At 38.2% G+C, this 26384-nt stretch overlaps 1 protein-coding gene across 3 annotated transcripts in view; it reads right to left on the bottom strand.

The window, feature by feature from the left end:
• znf536 (zinc finger protein 536) overlaps positions 1 to 26384 on the bottom strand; it is a 576486-nt gene that overhangs the window by 76764 nt on the left and 473338 nt on the right. The window lies entirely within an intron of this gene.

Raw genomic sequence — 26384 nt, forward strand, 5'->3', positions numbered from 1 at the left:
TCCAAGTGAAGCGAGGGTGCCTCCTGCTTTCTATTTATATCTTTCTCCTGGATGGGGTTCCTGGGGTTTGTGGTGATGTCATTTCCTGTTCGTTTTCTGACAAAAAGACAAAACCGATAATAAAGGGGCATGGAAAAAGAACTTATCAGACCGGACCCTATCAGACACAGAAGAAGCGGTACTAGTCAAACGATTAAATTCCAATTACCGAGACGCTGACAAGAAGGATTTCCTAGCGGCATTAGAAACCACATTGAAGGACAACAATCTCATGGAAGAAACACAACAAATTATCAGACAGACAGTTGCACCTACTCTGAGCCAAACACAAGGAAGGAAACAAACTGAACACACAAGAAAAGAAAGCCGTAGAAAATCTCAAAAAAGACAAAAACATTGTTATATTACCTGCAGACAAAGGTCGGCTCACAGTCATCCTGAACAGAAGGGACTACATAGAGAACGGCAAGGCACTATCGCAGACACCAAGACCTACCAAAAGGTGGCGCTAGACCTGACCCCACAACTAGGAAACAAAATGACATATCTCTGAAGAAAATTACACAATTCTGGGCAATTAAACAAGATGGAATTCCAGAAAACAAAACATGTCGGAACCAACACCCCACGATTCTACTGACTACCAAAAATCCACAAACCAGGAGTCCCCCTCAGACCTATAGTCTCACTACTCGGAACACCAACTTACAGACTGGCCAAAGAACTACACGCAAGACTGAAGTACCTAGTAGAACAGTCACAGCACTCCATCCACTCCACCCAGGAATTCCTAAAAATCATCAAAAACACCAAAATAGAGGAAAACGAAGCAATGATCTCATTCGACGTAACAGCACTGTTCACCTCCATCAACATCGACCTAGCAAAGGAAACACTCGGCACACTTTTAGAACAGACCATCACACACACACCAACTACCATCAATCACATTACCAACGAAAACATCATGAAGCTAGTGGACCTGTGCCTCACCACCCACTTCACTTTCAACAACATAATCTACAAACAAACCAACGGCACACCCATGGGACCTCCGCTTTCAGGATTCATAGCAGAAGCGGTAATGCAAAGGCTAGAATAAACAGCCCTACCAATTATCAAACCAAAAATCTGGGTTCGCTACGTAGATGACACCTTTGTCATCACAAAACGAAACAAGATAGAAGAGACATTTAACATCATCAACAACACCCTCACAGGCATAAGGTTCACCAAGGAGGAAGAAACTGACAACAAACCCTCGCATTTCTGGACGTCACAGTAGAAAGAAAGGACAAGGAAGAATTACAAACCTGCGTATACAGAACACCGACAAACACTGACCAAATACACCAGCAACCATCCCAACACACACAAACGAAGCTGTATCAGAACACTATTCCAACGAGCCACCACACACTGCAGCACAGATGAACTTCGAAAAACAGAGGAGAACCACTTATATGATGTATTCAAGAAGAACGGACACTCAAAAAACACAGTGCGCAGATTCCTCAAGAACAAACCACGACACGCAGACAAAACACAGTCAGAAACCCTAACCACCTTACCATATATCAAAGAGGTTTCACAAATGACAGCCAGACTACTGAGACCCCGCAGAATCCTAGTAGCACACAAACCTACCAACACTCTCAAACAAACACTAACAAACTTAAAAGACCCAGTACAACCCATGGACAAAACCAACATCATCTATAAAATTCCATGCAAAGACTGCCAGAAACACTACGTAGGACAAACAGGGAGAAAGTTAGCCACCAGGATACATGAACACCAGCTAGCCACAAAAAGACATGACCCTCTCTCCCTCATAGCCCGACACACGGATGAAAAAAAACCCACCATTTCGACTGGGACAACACATCTATCCTGGGACAGGCTAAGCAAAGATATACCAGAGAATTCCTAGAGGCCTGGCACTCCAACCACAATGCCATAAACAAGCACATAGATCTAGATGCCATCTATCAACCCCTCAGTAAACGAACAGGAAATGACATCACCACAAACCCCAGGAACCCCATCCAGGAGAAAGCTATAAATAGAAAGCAGGAGACAACAGCCTCACTTCTCTTGGAGGTCGCCACTGATGATGTTACCTAGCCAGGTAATGAAACATCTGGATATCAAACCTACAGCTCAGCGAGCAGACCTACACCCTAATCCCTCTAAATTTTAAAGCGAGAATCTGTTAGATAAGGAAGTAGATGTCAGCAACCCTTTACACCCAGTGCTTGAGGAATTACATTAAAATTGTGAAAAATAATGATTTTTATATGACTGGCAGTCTAAATATTCAAGGTTGCATGACAGTTATTTAAACCTGGTCATTGAATTTTAAAGTGAACTCTTTGAAAACATATCATTATTAATCTTTGCATTACCAATCAAGAAGGAAACACTTGCAAAATAGAATTATTGCAAACTATGAACACATTTAAATCATTCCAACAAGTATAAAATCTATCTCATCTAATGGTTTAGATCATCATTTTTGCCAGCAGATTGAGGGAGATATCATTGAGATAGAACAGGGAAAATAGTGTCAAGAGGTAGCATAACAGGAGAAATAGAGTGAAGTACCTGGGTCTGGGTGCAGAGAATGGGGACAGAAAAGGTTGCGGGATGCTGCCTGAACTGCTGTGCTCTTCCAGCACCACTAATCCAGAATCTGGTTTCCAGCATGTGCAGTCATTGTTTTTACCTCATTAGCCCTGTACAGGTATATGCCCAGTGCAGCTTTCACTGTGACGCCCTCCCCTGCTGGTCCTGACACAGTGCTATGTGTCAGATTCCAGGCTCATCTTTTTACAAAGTTTTAGCAATGAATGAATAATAGAACAACATTTTTTGAACTGAAGTATTTCCTTGCTCTTGAACTTTTGACACTATTATGCAGCAATTCTAGGGAAAAAATCTAGAACAGAATCATATGGTAGCTTAGTTAAAATACGAGCAGGAAGTAGCTGTTGAAATAACTGCGGAAAAATGCTAAATATGAGATACTTCTGTTCACTTTACTAGTAACAACATTAGCCCATTAAATATGAATACCTTTATATCTGTTTTAAAATATTGTCAAAGAACTACATGAACGCTTTAATTGTTCACTAGTTCTCCTGCAGCAATTCTAGATTAACAGTTGGCTTTCACATGTCATTTGAGCAGTTAAATATTTCAAGAGCAATTCTCTCATTGGTCCATTAGGTGGTGCTCTTACTGTTTGTGGCCAGTTTCACAGACAATAAAAAAATTGTAATTTGCTAAAAGGTTATTGTGATATGTATGTAAAATGGAGCCTGTTCAGATCTGGTAATGAAACAAGATGCACTTCTACATCAACATCATCTTTTTAAAATGAATCTTATTCCGGCTTGACAAAAAGGCTGAGAAACAATTTCTGGTCAGTTCAAGCTTTCTCAAATCAAAACATCACATGATAGAAAAATTACCAGAAATTATTATTTTTTAAACTATATTCTCAATATGGATAAGTGATATGATTCATTTTCAGCATATGATCTATTTCATAGCTTGCTATTCACAATCACTGATCTTAAAGCATATCATTTTACATTTTATACACAGCTAATTCTGTAAAAATATTACTGAGACACATCTGTTGGTATCTTACTCTTAACAGCCATATGATTTAATTAGAGCATGGCATATCAGATGGTCTAAATGCTTTATGCATTAGACTAGTTTTATTAACCTGCATGGTTGTTCTGTTCCCTTTGTAAGTGTTCTGTGTTTTCAGCAAAACAAGTTGCCAAAAGTAATGTATCAAGAGAGGAATAACTCTTATTTCATACAGAAAAAAAAAGCTACAACTTTAGAAAGGTCTCAGGGTCCACAAATGATCTCTTTTCTGAGTTAATTGACTTCAACTGAAACTCTGGAAAGGTTGCTACGATTGGCTGCAGCATCTCAGAGTAGGGTGGTGATCATCGCAATGAGGGGCCTCCTTACTTCTAACTAATGATCTCTGTTGGAAAGTCTACATGTATGGTGGCTGGCTTCACAGAAATACTTGGTTATACTGATTTTCTGGTGGAAGATCAGTGGGAAATTGGAACGAGGAAATGTAAAATAAATAATACTGCCTACATGGAGATAACATTTTAATGTTATGAATATTTTCAACAGCAATTAGCTCTATTTTTAAAAAAATTCTCAAACTAATGAATCCAGCTGTTATATCTTAATGTCCATGAGAAATAGTTTTAACAGCAAGTCTTCATTGTGAAACAGCAGTACGATTGCAATGCTAATCAAACAGTGGAGCCCAGGCCCAACTCCAGAACATGGCTAATGTTTTTTAAGAAGAGAAATCTGCCATCTATCTGGCCTGGTCTCATGTGACTCCACACCCACAACAATGTCCTCTGGTAATTAGTGATGGGCAATAAATGCCGGCCTAGCTAACGACATTTATCTCATGAATGAATAATAAAAGAAACAACAGATGTTGACATTTTCAATTGCAATAGTTGATGTGAACTGTGGGTATAGGAATGGGAAAAGTCAACAAGTCTCTCCTACTTCGCCACTCCCACCCAGCAAACCCGCTCCGCCGCCCAACATCCCCATTTTCACTTGGTCATACACTACCTTGAAGTTGCCATGAACAATGCAAGTAGGAGATTGTGATCAAATTGCCCACCTGTGTTTTGCTGTAGATGGAGCCTGGCCCCAAAATACAAGGGAGATGACTCAGGGAGAAAGAGAATTTGATAACAATAACTGTAATAAATGTTCACAGTTGCCATGCAGCTTACAAAATTGTGGAAACTATCACAATACGTAGCTTTGCTTTGATAATACAGCAAAGTTTGCTGGGTCCCTTTACCTTCTCAGATGGAACTACAGGACAATCAGTAAAGCAGAAATCAATGTCGGATTCTACAACACAGTTCAATGCTAATGCTAATTTGTGCATATTTTAAAATGGGAATGATACATATATATGTATTTATCAAGGGTACATTCTGTTGCCCTGGTTACAGCCTTACATCGTCACACAACACAGAGCAGCTGTTTCCAAATCTTATAATTAAAAAAAAGTTATAAGACAGAAAAGATGATAATTAAACTCAGCTTTTTTTTCAGTCATAAGTGGCTTTTACAAATATAGCCATCAAATTATTTCACTGTCGCAAATTTGTTAGTTTATGCTCACAAATGATTTCTGGTATGTTTCTTCTGGCTAGTGGTGTCACTGTGGCTATTTCTGTCACCACCCCTGGTGATGTTAGGTATATTTTCCAGTATGACTGCCATTTACTGAGTTAAATTATTAAAATGCTTAGGAATTGACACTGAACACACCAGTCCTAAGACAAAAAAAAATCAACAGATCTTGCTTTAAACTCATGGTATCCTAAACATTTAAACACAGAATTCTACTGCTTTTGCTATCACCTTCAGTGTTCAAAGCAACATGCAATCTCAGGAAATTGTTCGGAAAGACGTCACCGCCTAACTTGTACAGAAGTAAAATCAATTGTACGTTGTAAACAGAGGTATGGGGCACATTGATAATGCTTCCAGACCACAAATTCAGAGGCCTGGACTAATAATCAAAATGGTTAAGTTCAAATACTGCCATTGCAGTTAGGGAATCTAAATTCAACTAACTTAATTAAATCAAGAATAAAAATCTGTTATCAGTAATGGTGACCATGAAAATTTCAGAATTTGTGACAAAAGCATCTGGTTCACTAACATCCTTTCCAATCCTTTAGAGAAGCATATCTGCCACTGCTACCCTATGTGACCTATAAGTGACTCCAGGCCCAGAGAAATATGTTGTATTGGGGAAGGCTGCACAGCATGGCTTTCTCAAGGGCAAATAGGGGATGAACATAAATGCTGACCCTGTGAATGACACCCATAAGCTGTAAATTTTTTAAAAAAGAAACCGATGTTGTTGTACATGCCACAGAATTTCAAATGAAGGGGTTAAAACTCTCTGCTCAAAAATATGATTAACTCTCAAATGAGATTCTTACTGGTTAGACATTAAAAAAAACTTTGTAGTAATTGTATTAAATAACAATTTTTGTATTAAAACAAAGTGAACTGGTAGGCTGCAAACAGTGCAGATCTCAAGTTCAATGCCTACTGCATCGATGCAGCTCCTTACATAGGCTCATTGTTAGCTTAAGCTTGATCTTGTATTACGTTAAATCCCATATAAATACTACCATTATAATTTTAATCAAGGGGATATTGGCTTGATCAGACTTTGCTGACAGGACGTATTTGGGGTGACAACCTTTGAAAAAGGATATTATGTGCAGACTACATTATTTCTTTCATAACATGTTTTTGTTGTTGTGTTTAAAAATAAAATGGTTAATGAATTAATCAATAATGAGAGAAGGCATCTGCAGCATTTGAATTGTGTGCAGCATGATTTGTTTTTCAAGATAACATGCTTAGTGTGAAAGCAGATTCATCAATGCTGAAACTTCACTACACCTTTATGCTCATTGTTATGATTCGCTTACACTTACTCTGGTATAATGACTGGATTTGCATGTGGCAAAAATCAGGAGAAATTTGTGATATGCTAGAATTTACTGGTGACAAAGGAACAAACACAAAATGCACAAAGTGCTGTGCTGTTATTGTAATTTTTAGCACGGCTGTCAACAAACACAATATGATGCTTTGGCAATGCGTTATCTAATTGAGATTTGTTTCAAATAACGACAAGCATCTTCTGAAAATCTGTCAAATTTCAAAAACTTGCTGACTTTCTTTCAGGGTGAGTGTAATTAATATTAGCATTACAGAGAATAAGTGTTGAGGATACTTGCATTGATTTTTGTTCAATATGTAAAGATGGAAGAACAAACATTATGAAGAAGTGTATAAGGTTTTCTTTTTAAAGGAAGACATTTCCTACCCTCTGAAATGTTTATGCTGGCATGGTCTCCTGATGCTAAAGATCAGAATCAGGTCTAAGAAAGAAGTCAATTGTCTAGTAACAACTATTATAGTTATTGCCCTAGATTAAAATGACTATTTGCACATATATAACTTGGAAAAAAATAAAAGTGACCCAACCTCATCCATTGATCCTGAACTGATCTATAAGACTAAATGCTTTTATGCACTTTTAGACTAAAACAGTTCATCTAATTGCTGATGCCTTTTACCAAACACTATAATGCAAACAAACCCAGGTTCCAAGAAGTGATAACACAACGGATCCATGTCAATGTGGGTCTATGATCTGTCCATAGGATAAGAAAGGTGTTGGTTATGTCAGTTCAGGGAACCAGAACTTCATGTTTGCTCTCAGTAGGTCACTGTGTAAAAGCAGGTCTGCAAAGTCTAAGACATCAGCTGTTCAGCCACAGTATAAAAGCAGAAGACTGGTACTCAGCAATTGCACTCTTAAAACAAGTGTGTTTTCCTGATATGATCATCAACACAAAAACATCTCAATAAAACGTCTTGTACTGTTAAATGAGTTAAAACGTCACTTTGTATTATGCTGTGTCCAACATCAGGAATAGTATTAACTATTGAAAATACAGTGCTCTCATATTTTACGAGTAACTTTTTAACAAACTTGGAATCCTTTGCAACATGACTGGGGCTAGTTAGTTGCTGATTAATAGAACAGACTACCAGACCAAAGGGTGTAAGTTCACTGGTGTCCTGCATGTGTACAGTGCAGGATTACAACCAATGTCTCTATTTTGGAAAACTGCTGCCTTAAATATTTGTCCAGCATTGATTCCCAATCCTCTAATATATATCCCATTCTGTTTAAACTGGACAGCAGTTTCTACATCAAATAGGTCAACTTCTGAACTACTCTGTTTGGTGCCAATGTTGCCCCAATAGTTCTTAAAATAAAGCAATAATAAAATATGGATTTGAAATAAATACCAAGGCCTTAATTTTGATGCAACCTGTCTGGTGGGAAAGGAGTGCCTAAGTTGTTAAAATCTACATTTGCAATTTCTCAATTCAATGACACAATTCCTCATTGAAGGAACTTTGGGAAATTATGGCTAATACATCTAGAATTAGCTCACCTACTTCTTTTATATCTTGATGAAAGTGCAGTTCTCTGAAAGCTAGTACTTCCAAATAAATCTATTGGACTATAACCTGGTATTATGTGTTTATTAATTTTATATCCTGGACTAATAGATCATGGAAATTTACCCATCTTTGTACCATCGTATTCTTGTTACTATTTTTAATACATATATTAAATTCACAAAACTTCTTTTCTTGACATTTTTATCAATTCCCCTTTACACTTGGTATTTTGCCTCTATCTTTCTCCGTGAAAATGGATACCAAATCTTCAATTAACAGGTCTGTCAATTCTCTATTATCTACATACAGCAGTTTGTCTTCATCCATCTTTAATGTACCCATGTTCTCCTTGACCATTTCATACATTTCCAAGCCTTTCCACTGTTTCATTTAATGTCTTGCAATTTTTTTCCATATTTTCTTTTCACACCTCTTACTTACTGTCCCCAGACCACTTGTTTTCTATCTTTGTTTGCGTTTGTGCAAGTATTTTCTCAAGTTGGATAATGTCTGCCTCTTAACTCATTTCTAGACCCTATATGCTTAATTACCCAAGTGGAGCTTTTGTTTTTTAGGGATATGTACTAAATATTTTGAATATGTTCCAATGTTTTTAAGTTTTTCAGCTCCAGATTTCTGCAGTTAGTTTATTTCTTGCTCCATTGGTACAGCTTTAACTAAATTAGTTTGTAAATCTCCCTTTGCCCTCTCAAAACTCTAATATAAAATATTATAGTCACTACTGGCAAGATGTTTCTGCACCAACATGTATATTCTTGGATATTTCTGGGAGGCAGTGAGGAAAGAGGCCCCACTTCTTTGCAGTCCTAACAGCCTTTATAGCCCGTTGCAATCTTTAAAACAGGACCTAAAGCTTGTTGAATTAGAAGGGTATGCCTTGCTAAATGTTTCCAAAGTTGCTTACTACATCTAACTTTCTTGACATTAACTCCTTTCAGGCTGCTGCAGGGAACATCAGCCACATCTCCCAACCTGTAGCGCATACCCACATCAAACAGGCCACCAATACTCCTGCTGCCAGAGCAGAGCTTTGTGATGGTCAGTAACAGGCAGAATTAAAGAGACGTGGATTTGAGGTAGTGTTTGGATTTTTTTGGGCATGATGAGCTGCACTCATGTCACTGTCAGGATACCACAGAAGGTGCAAGTCCCACATGTGGACATGGATTATTCTCCCTCAAAGTTCAATTGGCTTCCAAGCTGCCTAATCCTGCAATTCTCAATTCTCCCCCTCACTTTTCCAACTATCCAGGAATATTGAAACATGACTGCTGGCAAACAAAGTTGTTGTCCCCTCTCTAGTTCTACTATATTTGAGTATCACAGCTATAAGGAAGCCACGGAACTACCAGGAACAGCATAGAGCCTACCATTAGCACTTTGAAACAATCGTCGGACACCTTCAAAACTCTGAAGGCTCCCTACAGTGTGAGTCAGACAAAGTGGGCTGCAGCATTGTCACGTGTGTCTTCTGCATGACTGGCAGTGTAAAGAAGATTGGATTTGAATGAGGCGCCAAGACATGAAGAATACTTTCAGAACCTAAAGAGTTGGATATGACAATGTAGTGATTGTAACAAGGGCAGCCAGCTGGATTATCAAGGATCTCTGGCTGATATAAAAGGGAAATGTCAGTGATATTGAACTGCTAGAATACCTGACTCAGTGTGAGGCAGTTCTATGATTAAAGGCTATACATTTGTAAATAAAGGGTGATTGGTGATGGGATGTGGGTCTCTGAAGAGTTATTTCAGACAATTAATTGCAATGAGAAATATTGGACACATAATTTAGAATAATTAGAGAATCAACAAAGTCATTGAGAGAAAAATGTTTTAGGGTCTTCCTTAATGATCTTAGCTGAAGAGTCAGAATGAAAAGCTCATCATTAGCAGTCCTTGTTAAACTTTCATAAGAGATTTGAAATATCTTTAAAGAAGATCAAATTAGCTCAACTCTACATAATGATGTTCTTCCAACATAGGCTAAGAAGCTATAATGTAAGATCAAAGGTCTTAATATGATAGAAACATAGATTTTAATTCCAAACACTGTATTGCAGAGAAACAGTCTATCATCCAAACAAACCATAAGATTGTTATCAACTATGTGACTCATGGTGGGAATTTTCCGAGTGGTTTTAGTAGAGTTGGCAGGAGGCTGTTGATGGTCATGTAGAGACTCCTGAGATGTTCATGGATAAAGTTCACAGATACAAACTAATTTCAGGTGCAGACCTCAGCAGTTTGACTACTGTTAGGAATGGTCAGGCCCAGCTGGCTTTGAAGTACTGTTCTTGGTATTAGATGAAAGGGGTGTTGAAGACGCCAGCATTCTGAGAAAGGGAAGATGGCAGTATCGTGGTTATGTTACTGAATTAGTTATCCACAGAGCAATACAGTTGCTCTGCCCCTCTTGGATTCAAGTTTCACCACAGTTTTGAGTGGAATTTAAATTATTAAATTTATAATATAAAACTAATATCACTCATGGTAACCTCCAATCCATTGCTGTGAAAACCCAAATGATTCACTAATGCATGTTAGGGAAGGAAATTTGCCATCCTTACCTAGTTTGAGCTACATGCAGACTTACAGCAATGTGGCCCTTCAAAATGGCCAAGCAAGCCACTAAGTTCAAGGACTATTAGGAATGAGTAACAATTGCTGGCCTTGATAATGATACTTAGAACCTGTGAAAGAATGAACAAAATGTGCTGCACACTGTCATTCCAGTGGGGATGGGGTTCAACACTTCCACTCATCTGTGGGTGATCAATTGCAAAAGACTAGCTGTCTTTAATGCTGTTATCAAATTTCTCCATGAAACTGTCCAATGTAGATATTGTTCTGTTTCTCCAAACCAGTTCATAAGGTTGAGCCCAGAGTCTACAAGGCAGCCAGTTGTCCCCCTATCAAAGTTCCAAAGGCTATACCCTGTTAGATAGATTGCAAAGTGCTGGTCTGGGAGACAACATCACACAAGTGGAAAAAGTGCTAGGAATCTTCTGCTCTGAGATGTGTTTCTGGCTGCTGACAAGGATCTGGAGGCAACAGAAATTGGATATGAAGAAAGACAGCACTAAAGTGCTGGATACCACAAGACAACATGCATTGTAACGCAGCTTGAAACTGGGTGTTTGTGCATTTCTTGGAGGTCATGATGGCTATTAATAATAGTCAGAAATCTGTTCATAGAACAAATAGCTCCTGACCTTGAGCTCTTGTTGCTCCAACTCTGACAGCATGGTGATGTTTGGTGTTCTTCCCCTGGTCTTAAGACTTTTTTTATCTGTCTTATTCAGCAAAGGAAGAGATGAGAGAGTGAGTGTTTTCTGTAAACAAGAGTGTACATATCAATGTTTCTGCCTAATGTGCAAATTCTGATAGTGAAAACTGGAAAGAGGCAATTTGGATGAGGCAGTGTTGAATAAAATTAATTATGTGGAGTAAGGAGCTTGGAAAAAGCTGTCAAGAGAAGTTAGTGATTATGCAAAGACTCCTGAGCTTGAAGAGGAAAGCTCAGGAGCGAAAGTGTTTTTGAGAGGAACTAAGAAGATAGCATGTGTTGGTTATGTATATGGGTAATGGTATTATCTGCATCAATGCCGGGTAATGTTGGATGTGAAGGAGAGACTTGCTAGGGATTGTGAGTAAAGGGAAAGACCTGTCATTATTGTTGTTTCCATCTTTGTTGAGAGTTCTAAAGAAATAAAGAGCAGTACTCACTCTTGCTACTGTTGTTAGATCACACTTCTTGCATTGCAGCCAGGTCCAGGGTGTGATGCTCCAAAAACGGATAACTTCAGCAATCTCTCTTCATGCCTGATGGTTCTGGTATTTGCTGTTCTTCATGCATTTGGGAAAGAACTTGCTCTGACCTGTTACAGCAGCACCTCCAAGGGAGGCCTCAGAAAATTTGGCAGTTTGCCCACGACTCTTCCTCTCTATCTTGCTGCACCACTCCAATTGCAATGACTTGCATGAGGAAATATAACCCTGCTGTAATCAGTAAATTCCTGCTTTAAATGCACATGGTGAACAGTACACTTTGAAAGTTGTCAGGTTTCCTAGTAGATCAATGAATTCTGTATGAGATTATAATGAGTCCCAGGGGTTAAATTACCTTGGGCTTGTTTTTAGCTGTAGTAACTGAATTTTAGATTGACACCAAAACTTGCCTGGAGTTACAATGGGACCCAAAATTGTTAAAATACTTAGAGTCCATAAACACTGATAAAGAGAAAAAAATGGCTGGTGTGTTAAGAGCAGATTTTCTGTCAAAACTGAAGTTGATTAATAGTTGTAGTACTGGACCACCAGCACAAAAAAAAAGCAGGTCTAAATTTTGGTCTTTTTAAAAGGCCAAAATTGATATACATTATAGAAGTATCTCGTTAAGGTTGTCACAAGGCATGAAAAATAGCATCAACCAAAATGTAATTCCAAATAGAGAGGAATGATTTGAAGATTAAAATGTGAAATAAGAAAATGGGAAAATCACCAAGAACTGAAGTTGCTAAAGTAATGTTCAGGTTGCTGAATGTTCAGGAGATTTTAAAACAAAACAGCTAGGCCTTTCAGTGGTGACACAGAAAAGCACTTCTCCACAGAAAGGGCAAGGGAAATAGGGAACAGATATCCCCTGCCCAAAGGCAAGGGAAATAGGGAACAGATATCCCCTGCCCAAAAAAACCATTAGGTTTAGATATTCAAATGGCCAAAACTGGGATTGATACATTTTCATCAGGTATGGGATGTGAGCACCATTTACAAGACAAGTATTTATTGAATTGAATTGAGTAGTATTGAATTTATTGCCACATGTACCAAAGCTCAGTGAAAAGCTTTGACTTGCGAACAATACAGGAGGTCACAGAGTTAAGTAGCATAGATAGTAAACCATAGGTAAACAGCGGCAAAAACAAAAACACAGGTACAGGTGAATGTTAAGAGTTTGTTAGTCCATTCAGTGTTCTATTGCCCATCCCCACTTGCCCTTGAATAGCAGACAGTGGCTTGCCAGATCATTTCAGAGAGCAATTAAGAGTTAACATGTAGGCCAGACCAGGAAGGATGGCAGTTACCCTCCCTAGAGGACATTAGTGAAGCAAATAGGTTTTTAGAATCGTCAATGATTATTGCCATGGTCACCATTACTGAAACTAGCCTTCAATTCTAGATTTATCTATTGAATTCAAATTGCAGGTTTGAACTGATGTCACAAGAACATTATCCTGAGTTGCTGAATTACTAGTCCAGTGACTTTACCACAATACCAGTGTCTCCCTCAAGTCACTATTTGTTTCTCCAGAAAAAAAAGTCAAAACACAGTAAGTTAATCAGATTTGAGCTTGAACTAATTTTTCTAAGTTCTCTCTGAGAATGATAACATCTTGCCATGAAACTGATTTCTGCTCTCTCGAACCCTTTTCCCTCTAGACCATTAGCAGATTACCTAACTTCAGTTCTTTGTTCCCATGCTCACTGAAAGTGTATATAGTTTTCTCTCCTCAAGTACTGTTGATCTTCCTTCCAAAACTGCTCACTGTCACCTCCTCTTCAAAAGTCCAACCTTGACCCCTCTCATGACACAAGGTGTTGCCATATCTCCAACTTCTCTTACATCTTCAAAGTCCTTAAGCTTATCTCCTCTAAAAGGCATGTTCATCTTTCCTAGAGCTCCACATTTGAATCTCTCTAATCATGTTGCTGTCCTTTCCACAACACAGGAACATAAGCAAAGACATAGATTACATCATTTGTGCCGTGACTGTAGTGTACTAACTCTCTTCATGCTCTCCAATCTCTCTGCCTCATTCAACATTGTTAACCAGACACTTCGTTTTCAAATGGCTCTCTTCTGCTGACTTGCTAAGTGAGATTGATCTCACATTTTTACCATTAAACTCATTAATGAAGCATCTCTCCCAGTTACTTCACTTGAATTGGTTTTACTTGGGCCACTTACCAACTTACATCAGTTCCTGGCCCTCCACAACTTCAAATACAAAATTATTATCCTTATGTTCTTGTCATGATTTCTTACCTCTGAAGGGTAGACCAGTCCTGCAGACCTCTACACTCTCTAAAACTGGCCTCTTAGGTACCTTGAGATTCTTTCACCACATCATTGCACTGTGCCTACAATTGTCTAGGTTCTAGTTTGGCAGACTTCCTTAAACCTCTCCACCTCCTCCATCTTTAAGATGTGCCTTAAAACCCATCTCTTTGATTAATTTGTCATTACTCCCACTATTTTTGCTTTAGGTTGGAATTTTCCTGAATGTATTTTTTGAAGTGTCTGGAAATGCTTTTCGTTATAATAGCACGATAGGACTGAAAGTTTCTGCCCATTCTTAAAAACAATTATAATTTCTTCGACATCTATAGAGTAACCAGTGGATATAATATGCCTATTTATCTTTCACCTTCTACTCAATAGGCAAATGCAATCAAATGCATTTGCCTTTGCTTACAGTTTCTAAAATAATTAACAGGTTGGTATTTTCAAAACAGTGTAGATTTACACAGCACAAAGGGATAATATTGCACCAGGTAATCTCCCACTATTATGAAAGTTCAATCATAAGCTGAAAACTATAACCAGTTAAACTATATTCAGTAAAATGTTATTCTTCTCTTCCTGATTTACCTTGTACGTACTGACTCAGTATGTGACCATATTACAGACCACAGATCTCACTAGAAATAATCAATGCACTTTCGCTCCAAATGATTGGATAGAAAAGAGGAGTATCCTATATGTATCTCTATGCTTTCAGTTGATCTAATCCCTGTGAATATATCGACCCATGAATGTTGAATATATGTTGTGGTTGTGTCCATCTGTGTCCTCAGTACAATCTGAGATGGCTTGGCGATATTCACTGCCACTAATTGTTCTTCTTAGTATTTTTCTAACTTACTGAAGGCTGTCTGCAAGAGCCTTCAGCAGAAGAAAGGCTTCCTCTTGATGAACAAAATGACTTTAACACATAAACTTATTGTTGCATTATATCTGAGTTACATAATAGTCTCTTGTGAGACCATAGGCTATATTTGAGGACATATATACATTATTCATTGGTTACACAGAACTCACCACTAAGAACGATAACTTAGAAACTCTAGAACTGGCTAACTTCTCCCAGGAACAGTGCTTCATATCCTGATAGGTGGAATTTACTTAGTGCTGTCAGTTAACCAATTCATGTGTTAACTGCCTTAAATGATACGGACCATCTTTTTGGATTTATTATAGTTTATAGAATGCGATGCCGGGTCAGTAGATCAAACATCTCATTGACTGGTGTACCATATCAAACACAATGCTCCATTGACCATTCACAGCTGGTAGCATGCTACTTGTGCTCAACTAGCCTGTGCTAGCCTGTTCTAACAAGCGTTAGAAACGTATATCCACTATTAGATGTGATTCTGCAATTGGAAATCATTTATTAAATAATTTGGATGGTATTAAACCAGAAACTAATGTAAGATCATCAGCTAGGCCCACATTGTGATGTATTTGCATATACGATAAGAGACAAACTTAAATGCTTGAGATCCTGTTTTATGTATGCTCAAGGAATTTATACATCCATCAAAACCTTTTTCAAAAGAAGGGATCATGGTGACAGCTAAACTCTGCATCTCCATAGCAATGAGCTGACCAATCAGGATCTATTTGCTGGCTCTGAGAATTAAGATTGACAGTTAACTGCTCTTGTTGTATCTCAATGCCAATAATGACCCAACAAAATCAGCAAGTTGTTTCATTTTGCATGAAATGGTGCCTCTTTTTCTTTTTTTTACTTCCCCCCCCATCCTGAAGTCTGTTTCTTGTGCCATAGTTCAAATAAGGTGCAAGATGAAATATAAGGCATTTGGATGGGTATATGAATAGGAAGGGTTTGGAGGGATATGGGCCGGGTGCTGGCAGGTGGGACGAGATTGGGTTGGGATATCTGGTCAGCATGGACAGGTTGGATCGTAGGGTCTGTTTCTGTGCTGTACATCTCTATGAATTTATGACTCTATGAAAAACTTCACTTCTGGTTTCCTTTTAGCAATGTTTAATAGACAAACATACAGCAAGTATTTCCACAGGCTTTAAAAAAGAAACAAAGTAAATAAAATGAGCTTTGGTCCTCTCGTGTGCAGATCTCAGAAATTCATTGTGGAAAATAAAGACAAGGTGGATGAGTTGGATATCCTTTTGCATCTGTCTTCATTGTGAAGCTGGTAAATGACATTCCAGAAATAATTGTGGACTGGGAAAGGGAATGAGGATCTTAAAACAATCACCAGAGAATAAGTGCTGAAAGAAATATTGGATATAAAAACTAACAAGTCCCAATTTCTGATGGCTGTAATCATGCAGACTATAATGCATTGATGCATTGATTTTAATTTTCCAAAATACCTTGGATTCTGGAAAGGTATCATCAAATTGGAAAAAAAAGCAAATGTGACTTCTCTATTCAAGAGAGGGAGGCAGAATGGAGGAAATGATAAGCTACTAACTTAACAGATAAAATTCTGAAACCTATTAAGGAAGTTATAGTGGGGCAGTTAAATACTCATAATGCAATCAGAAACAGTTAACATGGTTTTGTGAAAACTAAATCACATTTGAGAAATTCATTCAAGTTCTTGAAGTAAGAAGCAACCTGTGAATCGAGTGTACTTGGATTTGTGGAAAGCATTTGATAAGGCACTGCATCAAAGCAAAATAGGATAACATATCAACATATGTGTTTATAAAGGATTGGCTAGCTATGAAGAAACAGAGAGTAGGCAGAAAGATTCTTTTTCAGGTTGGAAAGTTGCAGCGAAAGAGTGTCAGAGGGACTTAATGACTTACACTTTATATCAATTAATTGATTGCAGGAACGAAATACGCAGTGACAAAGACAGATAGGAAGGTAAGTTGTGAAGAGGACATCAGGCAGCTGCATTGAGATTTACATGGGTTAAATAAGTGGCAAATATTTGAGTATAATGTAGAGAAAAAGAGAACATTTCCACTTTGCCAGGATGAATAAGAAAACAGGATCATAATTAAATAGTGAGCGATTGTAGAACTCTTGAGGTACAAAGTGATTTGTTTTGTTCATTCATGGGATGTGGGTGTCATCCCTAATTCTCCTTGAATTGATGCCATTTCAAAGGTAGGCTCAGAGTCATATATAAGGAGAAAATGAGGGCTACAGATGCTGGAAATTCAGTCAAAACCTGTGGTGCTGGAAAAGCAGAATAGGTCAGGCAGCATCTGAGGAGCAGGAGAGTCGACGTTTCTAACATAAGCTCTTCATCAGGATTGTTGGGGAGGAATGGGGGCAAGGGTCTGAGAGGTAAATGGGAGGGGGTTTGGGGCTCGGGGTAAGGTAGCCAGGAATGAAATAGGTAGATGGGGGTCTGATGGTGATAGGTCAGAGTGGAGGGTGGAGTGAATAGGTGGGAAGGAAGATGGACAGGTAGGACAGTTCAAGAGGGTGGTGCCAAGTTGGAGGATTGAAACTGGGAGGAAGAACAGCTCATCTTCTGCCTTGGGATGCCCAGAGGAAGAACACTTCATCAACTGCCTTGAGACCCTCCAACCACATGGGATCAATGTCGATTTTGACAGTTGTCTGATCCCCCCTCTCCCCACCTTATCCCAGATCCAACCCTCCAACTCGGCACCAGCCTCTTGAATGGTCCTACCTGTTCATCTTCCTTCCCATCTATCAACTTCGACCTATCACCATCACCCCCGCCTGCACATCCATCTACCTTTCGCATTCCCAGCTACCTTCCCCCAGCCCCAACCCCCTCCCATTTATCTCTCAGTCCACCTTAGCTGTCACTCCACATTCCTGATGAAGAGCTTATGCTCAAAACGTTGATTCTCCTGCTCCTCAGATGCTGCCTAACGGCCGGTGCTTTTCCAGTGCCATACTTTAGCACTCTGTCATATACATTGCTGTGAGTCTGGAATCACATAATTGCCAGACCAGATAATGATAAAAGATTTCCTTCCCTGAAGGACACAAGTGACCCTGATTATTTTTTACAACAATCGACTGTGATTACCTGGTTGCAATGAGGCTAGCTTTGTTTTATTCCAAATATAACATTGATTTGATTGCCTCTGGTTCAGGAATCATAAAAAAGCGAATATGAAGGTCCAGCAAGTGACGATAAATCAAATCTACTCTTTATGCAAGAGAAATGAAATATAAAAATAAAGATATTATTCTACAGTTGTACATGGCACTTGTGAGACCACACTGAAATACGTCACTTTGTGAGCGAGACTAGAACCAGGAGAAACAGTTTAAAAATGAAGGTTTTTCCATTTAAGATGAAGATAAAGAGAATTTCTTTCTCTCAGAGAAGAGTTTTGGGTCTCCGATCACTAGAGAGCAATGGAGCCAAGTGTACTGAATATTTTAAGGTATGTAGATGTTAGCATAAAATTTCAAAGTGATAGTGATATCCAAACAAGAAAGGCAGGTTATCATTTGAATGACTGTAATTTGGGAGCAGAGAATGTTCAATATGACCTTAGGTGACCTTGTGTGCCAGTCACTGAAGGTAAGCATGGAGGTGCAGCAGGCAGCAAAGAAGGCAAACTGCATTTTGGCCTTCTTTATGAGAGGAGTTGAGTACAGAAACAAGGATATTTTGCTGCAATTATACATTGTATTAGTGTGGCCACTGCTGTAATATTGTGTATTGTTTTGGTCTTCTTATCTGAGGAGTGTTCTTACTGTAGAAGGAAGGTTTACCAAATTGATTCCTGGGATGGCAGGGCTGATATATGAAGAGGGATTGGGTCAGTCAGGATTGAATTCCCTGGAGTTTAGCAGAATGAGGGAGGGGTCTCTTAGAAACCTATAAAATTCTAACAGGATTAGACAGTTTAGATCGAGAAAGGATGTTCCTCACGATGCCAGAACCAGGATTATTGTTTAAGGGGAAGGGGTAAACCATCAGGGACTGAGATGCGATGACATTTCATCACCCAGAGCACTTGTTGAATCCACTATCACAGAAAGTGGTTGAGGCCAAAACATTGTGTTTTCAAGAAGGAGGTAGATATAACTCTTGTGACTAAAGGGATCGAGGGAAAAGGTGGAATTAGAGCATTGAGCTCAATAGTCCACCATGATCATAATGAATGGCAGAGCAGGCCCATGGCACATTGAATAGCCCATTCCTGTTCCTATTGCCTATGCTTCTATGTTAAGTGAGTGGGCAAAAGCTGCAGCAGAAGGGTTTCAGTGGCAGAAGGATTTCAATGTCAGCAAGTTTTTGATTGATAAAGAATAGATCAGGTTAATTTCTAGATGGTATGAAGTTAAATATAGCAGAAATCCAAAGAAACTTGAGAGTTCAGGTGCACAGATCTTTAAAATGCCCAAAATAGCTGCGGAAACCAATCAAGAAGTCTAATGGAATGCTGGCCTTTATATATACAGCACTGGGGTATAAGAATGTAGAAGTTATGCTACAGCTGTATAAAACCCTGATTAGATCCCACTTGGAGTACTGTGAACAGATCTTCGCACTATACCTTAGGTTTGAATATATTGGCCTTGAAGTGATTATAATGTCGGTTTACAAAAATGATACCTGGTTTTTGGAGCTTCAGGTATGAGGAGGCATTGTGCAAATTAGGCCTGTTTTCTGTAGAATTTAGAAGGTAATGGGGTGTTCTGATTGAAGCCTTCAAGAGATTAACAGGAAAAGAAAGGATAGATAAAGAAACAATTTCTACTAGTTGGAGATTCTAGAACTAGGAGGCATAGTCTGAGAATTAGGGCCAGACCATTCAGGAGAGATGTTAGGGAGCACTTCAACATGCAAGGGGTGGTAGATGTTTAGAATTCTATTGCACAAATAGTAGTTGATGCTAGTTCAGTTTTAATTTACAATCTGAGGGATAATTCTTTTATTCAGCAAAGGTGTTAAGGGATCTAGGCCAAAGATAGGTTTATAGAGTTAAGTCACAATCACAGAATCCCTCCAGTGTGGCCCATCGAATCCACTCCAATCCTCTGAGGAGCATCCCACCTAGGCCCATCCCCCTATCCTTACCCTATAACTCTGAATTTCCTATGGCTAATCCCCCTAACCTGCACATTTTTGGACTGTGGGAGGAAACCAGAGAACCTGGAGGAAACCCACATAGCACGGTGAGAATGTGCAAATTCTGCACAGTCATCTGAGGCTGGAATCGAACCTGTGTCCCTGGTGCTGTGAGGTAGCAGTGCTAAGCATTGAGCCAACGTGCCACCCTTAATATCACTTCATGCTGAAACAAATTGAAAGGGCTCCTGTTCCTATGATAGATTCTTGACTAACAAGGGAGTCAAATGTTACTGACGGGGACAGGGATATAGAATTGGGGCTACAATCAGATCAACCATGGTCTTATTGAGCAGGCTTGAGGAGCCAAATGGTTTACTCTTGATCTTAATTTATACATTTGCATGTTCCTGCTGCCACTGATTTCACAGTGGGAGACTCACCACCTAGAAAGCCAACGACACAAGGTTTGCTGTCAGATTCAGCTGCAATAATTACCATCCATATTTTGATGCAAGGTCAATGAATGAGTCAAACAAAATCTTTTTGATAAAGTTTCAGCAGCAATGCCAGTCAACAACAAGTTATTGATTTTTACATTGTTGGTGTATTGTGACTAACAGAAGCAGGCATAACAAGGTCACACTGCGTCTGTATCAAGGTCAAAAATGCATGGTTTAGGGAATCATGTTTTAACAACATGCTTTTTATAATGTTTACATTCCCATTGACAGTACAAAATACTAGATTGGCCTGAGTTTCCCAGGACGGCAATGAATGGTTCTTCAGAACAAGTAGGAAAATCTGTGTGTTAGGGCAGACAATTGCTCCCTGTATACATTTAGTGTCTTTTTATTTTGTTCATCACCAAGAAATTTAGACAGAGGAAGGAGAAGGAAGCCAACGTGGGGCTACATATTCCTTTTCCCCAATGACAGTCTGACCCTATGGTGGAAAGAATTTCTGAATCAAAAATTGGGCTCTTCAAAAGACTTAGCTAACCTGATAGATGTCATGTTCAATTCAAAGGAGGTGCCAGCATTTACTAAGCATAGTGGATTAACTAAACCTAATGTTACCAATCGCTAGAAGAGAATCTAAATTTACAGCTATTTATTTGGTGCCTGAAAATGGGAGTCAAAGTTCTGAACTTTGTAGAAGTTCCCCAGATTCTACATTGGCTTGACAACTTTGAGCTGTCTGAGGATATATGTAATAGGCTTCTTAAATCTGTAATTAAAGAGACTTCTGTGCGTGGCAGCATGTGTGTGTAGTTCAGGAACGAAAGGGTGAAGTTCATGGTACACAGGAATTGCGAAGCCTGACAAGCAGTAAGGAATACTGATCCAAGGAGATCGGAATATTTTCAGTGTTTGGTACACCGTGTAGAGCCAGAATAAAATGTTGGCACATTGTTAACATGCACAAGGACCCTGTCTGGATTATTTCCTCACCTCAACCTGGCTCCATGAGACAGCTGCCTGATTTTAGTGCTCTTGCTGCCAAGTGAGGTACATTTGGTATTAGGTGCCTGATGCTGGGCTGTGAGATTTAAATGAGGCCCAACATCAAATCTTGTTCTGGCCTTTGGTCTGCCTAGACAGTGTACAAAGCAGTTGTTACACTGTTACCTTGTCTGCTTCAGGCATGCCTCAAATTTCTCTGCCCATTGATTATTTGATAACTGTCACACAAAAGTTAAAGCCCTTATCTATTGAAATGAAATTAAGAAACAGATCATAGCGCTATACTGCTGTTCTTCTAGTGCACTCTCCATACCCTGATGAATGCTAAAAGTGTGGCAAAAAGTTATTTTCTTCTATTTTCGTTTATTGCAGAAACAGTGCAGTCCAGCCCAAACTACATCACAGATGTAGTCTTTCGACTTTTATCCCATAACCAACTGCACACCAGAGCACAATTGACAATAACTATTTTCAATGTTTGTTATGCATATTGTCAACAAACACCAAGCTGTCATAATTGTGCTGAAGCAAACTATTAGACTGAAATGCAATGTGCTTTTATGACTGTTTGAAAATTATTGTATTACACTCGGGCAGCTCCTATATGCTGTAAATAAATGTCTGCTTTAAGTAAAAGTAGGATAAATCATCCTTCATTGTGTAACATTATTTTGGCATAACGTGCTGTTACAGATGAGTCTGACTTCACAATAGAAAACAGAGCTGTGATTAAAGTTTTTTTTAGTACAAAATGATATTTCCCAGCATGTGCACACATTAGACACTAATTTAAATGGTATCTAATGTCACAGCACAGGAACTAACCTCCAAACAGCTTGTTTTGGAATGACCTCATAGAGGTTTAATAAGCTGTTTTGATTCTCCAATTTAATGAACTATTCTATTTACAATAAGCTCTAGAGTTTGTATGTTTTAATAGCAACAAATTTAAACTATAAGAATTAACAGTGGAAACAATTGGTTAAATACTACATCTAATGTTGGTCTTTTTGTTATGACTGGTACATTTCATTTTGAATTAAATGAAGTTAAAGAAAATCTTTTTGTTTTAAATTATCAAGACATAAAGAGCTAGGGCAGTTCATTGAATGACTGGTTGACAAAGAATATGTAATAACATTTTCTGTAAAAATTGAATACAGTCTACTGAATTACACCTCAACACCACAAGATATGGTAAAAATAGTGACTTCTAATAGTTATGATTGGAACTTATTTCAATTATAGCTTTATTCAACAGAACTAACAACAAAAAACCATAAGCCAATGTGTGTTGATCATTGTTTTGTATTGTGATTCACATTAAAATAATGAGATTATTGAGATCATTGTGCAATGATTAATATATAGTAAATTGCAAAAATCTAAATTTGCACAGTGAGATTCATTCGCTGAGAGAATTTACAACTTCCTGCAGGTAATGCACTAATCACTATAGAATTTATCAGAGGCGACTTTACATGTACCTCTATGTTTAGTGCTTTTTTACCTCTGAAATATAGCAAGACGCAGAGGGTATGAGGCTCTACCGAGAGAAGACGGAAATTTGCATTAAAAAAAACACACAATGGATGAATGGAATGATATGAATTGACCTTGAATAGGCTGAGGATTATATCTTCAGTCATTTTAAACAGCAACTATTGGGCATCTTTCAGTTATTGATAATATGACAGACATTACAGTTACTCTTTATTTCAATGATTTATTTTACAATGAAGATACATTATTAATAGGGTAACAATATCTCTAAAGGAGAAAGTGAGGACTGCAGATGCTGGAGATCAAAGTCGAGAGTGGGGTGCTGGAAAAGCACCGCAGGTTAGGCAGCATCCGAGGAGCATTTCTGAGAAGATTTTCCTGTTCCTTGGATGCTGCCTGACTTACCATACTTTTCCAGCACCCTCACTTTCGAAGATACCAATATATCTATACAGACTGCAACAATGTGAACTTTATCATGTTTACTACATGATTGCTTTGAATTAATATAGACCTAAGTAGACACCACATCACAATCATCTGAGAGTACTGAAATGTAGAAACTGGAATTCTGTGCCTGAAAAATGTGTTCCACCTATTAAAAAAAAAGTGCCTTACTATGTACCTTGTGTTATTAATTAAGGGAGAAATGCTCACCAGGACAACAGACTGCTCTGCTTTGAATAATATTACATGATCTTTTAATTCTCACAAAATCACTGAGACAGAGAGACAAGACGTCAGTTTAGTCTTTAATAACTCCTTTGATGGTACCATCCTTTTTTTTACTATTGCATGATGTGTTGGCCTAGATTACATGCTTATGTCTTGAAGTGAAGATTAAAAATAGTTTAGAACTGTGTGTACCACCAATTGAACCAAGGTGACATTGGATTGAAGGAGGGATAAATTGGGATAAGAATTGAGTTACTCAATCTGAGATATATTGGCACAAACAAAAAAAATCAATAGTAAATGATAAAATGTGGGATGCAATGAACATTTTGAACCATAATGTACTTTGACAGTATAAACAATTCTTGACCTCATTCATGAAGCTCTCCTCTTCAATGTATTTTCCCGAGTTGCAGTAGTCATGGAGACATAACTTTGTGGCTGCCACTTGGTCACTTTTTAGAAAGTCATATTTAAACAAATACAATAATTAACAGACATAGTGGCAGCAACTTGCAGCATCTTCTAAACCTGTAACCACCACCACCTAGAAAATAAGGGCAATAATTGTTTGGGAATATCAAACCAACTTCCAAGCCACACAACATCCTGACTTGGAACTATATCATCATTTCTTCACTATTGCTGGGTCAATAGGCTCAAACTCCACTATTCAAGTCTGCAATTACTTTTGATTTATATTAAGCATATATATTAGAAGACAGACTGTGTTCTGGCCAAATTTGCTAAAGGTCCAAAAATTGGTAGGAAAGCAAGTTGCAGAGAGGATACCATCTGCAGAGAAATATAGAGAGGATAAATGACTAGACAAATATTTGGTAGATAATATACAAGTTTGAAAAATATGAAACTGCTCACATTATTGGGAAGAATAGAAGCAGAATATTATTTAAATGGAGAAAGAGTGCAGAATGCTTCAGTATAGAGGGATCTAGGTATTTCTGTCTGTGTATCAGAAATGTTAGTATGCAGGTACAGTAAGAAGTTAGGGAGACATATGGAATACTGGCTTTTATTGTAAGTGGCGAGAGAGCATTAAAATAGAGGAGGAGTTTTGCTACAACCATACTAGTTACTGATAAAACGACAAGTGGAAAACTGTGCATTGTTTTCATCTTGTTTAAGAAGGGATAAATTTGTGTTGGAGGCAGTTCTGAAAGCATACACCAAGTTGATTCTTCGATTGAAAAGGTTGTCTGTTAAGGAAAGTTCAAGAACATTGGACCTAATCTCTTTGGGAGTTCAGAGGATGAATGATAATCTTATTGATAGATATAAGATTTTGAGGGGGCTTGACTGCAACAGGAGACATCCTCAACTTCTATGCTGAGGATTCTAGAATGAGTGAGTACAGTTTCAAACTAAAGGCTTTTCATTTATGATGGTGATAAAGAGAAAAAATCATTCTTTCAAAGGATCATTTATCATAGAATTCTTTATCCAAGAGAGCAGTGGGACAGGGTATTAAATATATTCAAGGTTGTATTAGACAGATTTTTGATAAAGGAGTCAAGCATTATTATAAGCAGGCTGAGAATTGAAGTTATGGTTAAGCATCAGATCAATCATGATTTTACTGAATGACATAGTAAGCTTATTAGGTAAATAACCTACTCTTTAAGTTCTCCCTGCCTTGCAGCATTGTGAGCGTACTTATACAAAATCGACTGCAGTAGTTCAGAATGAAGATCACCACTTTCTCAAGGGCAATTAGGGATAGACAAACACTAGTTTTGTAAATGGCGGTTGCATCCAATGAAAGAACATTTAAAAATGTGCATTTATCATCTAAAAACCGATAAACAATGAGCATTGAAGCAATGAAAGCAACAAAATGTATTAATTGTACTAAACAAGGAGATGTGAAGTTGACAGTGCATCTTTGAAACAATCACTGCAGTGTAATGTTTCATTAACTGTACACTTTAAAAAGGAACAGCTAACTTGAGTAACAAATGGAGACACAATTTCATCCTATCTCATTGGCTTATCTACTTTGCATTTGTTTACCTTCCTTTGCTTTTTGCTTTCCATCTCTTTCTTTTTCGGTCTTTTCATTATTGTGCTGCTTTCTAAACTGATAGATAAAACAGTTCCACACTTGTAACCAAATTTTCATTCACTGTTGCTGTTGTCTGAGAAGTCATACAAAAAGTGACCTTTGAATCACCACTGGACCCATAAAGCACAATACACACCATTGTCCTGTCAAAAATTGAAGATGTTTTACATCATTACAAAATTTAATGTTCCAACTTTTCAAATATAGTACTTTTCAAAGGCCGCATTCCAATTGAAGCTCATTAAATTCAGGCTCGAGTTTCCTGTGGTGGGGATGAGAAAGAGTTTCTCATGCTTTGTAAGTAATATGAATCACTCTTTTAAAACAGATATGGTTACATACTAGTTTTGAAAGGTACAGTAACTGCTGAGCTCTTACAAGCTGCAACACTGAGGCTTTTGTCCTTTAAAATCTCATAATTGCCTCTTGAACCATTGCACTTTAGTCACTCTGCATTTTATT

This window comes from Hemiscyllium ocellatum, chromosome 17, assembly GCF_020745735.1.
Source record: "Hemiscyllium ocellatum isolate sHemOce1 chromosome 17, sHemOce1.pat.X.cur, whole genome shotgun sequence".
NCBI classification, from domain to species: domain Eukaryota; kingdom Metazoa; phylum Chordata; class Chondrichthyes; order Orectolobiformes; family Hemiscylliidae; genus Hemiscyllium; species Hemiscyllium ocellatum.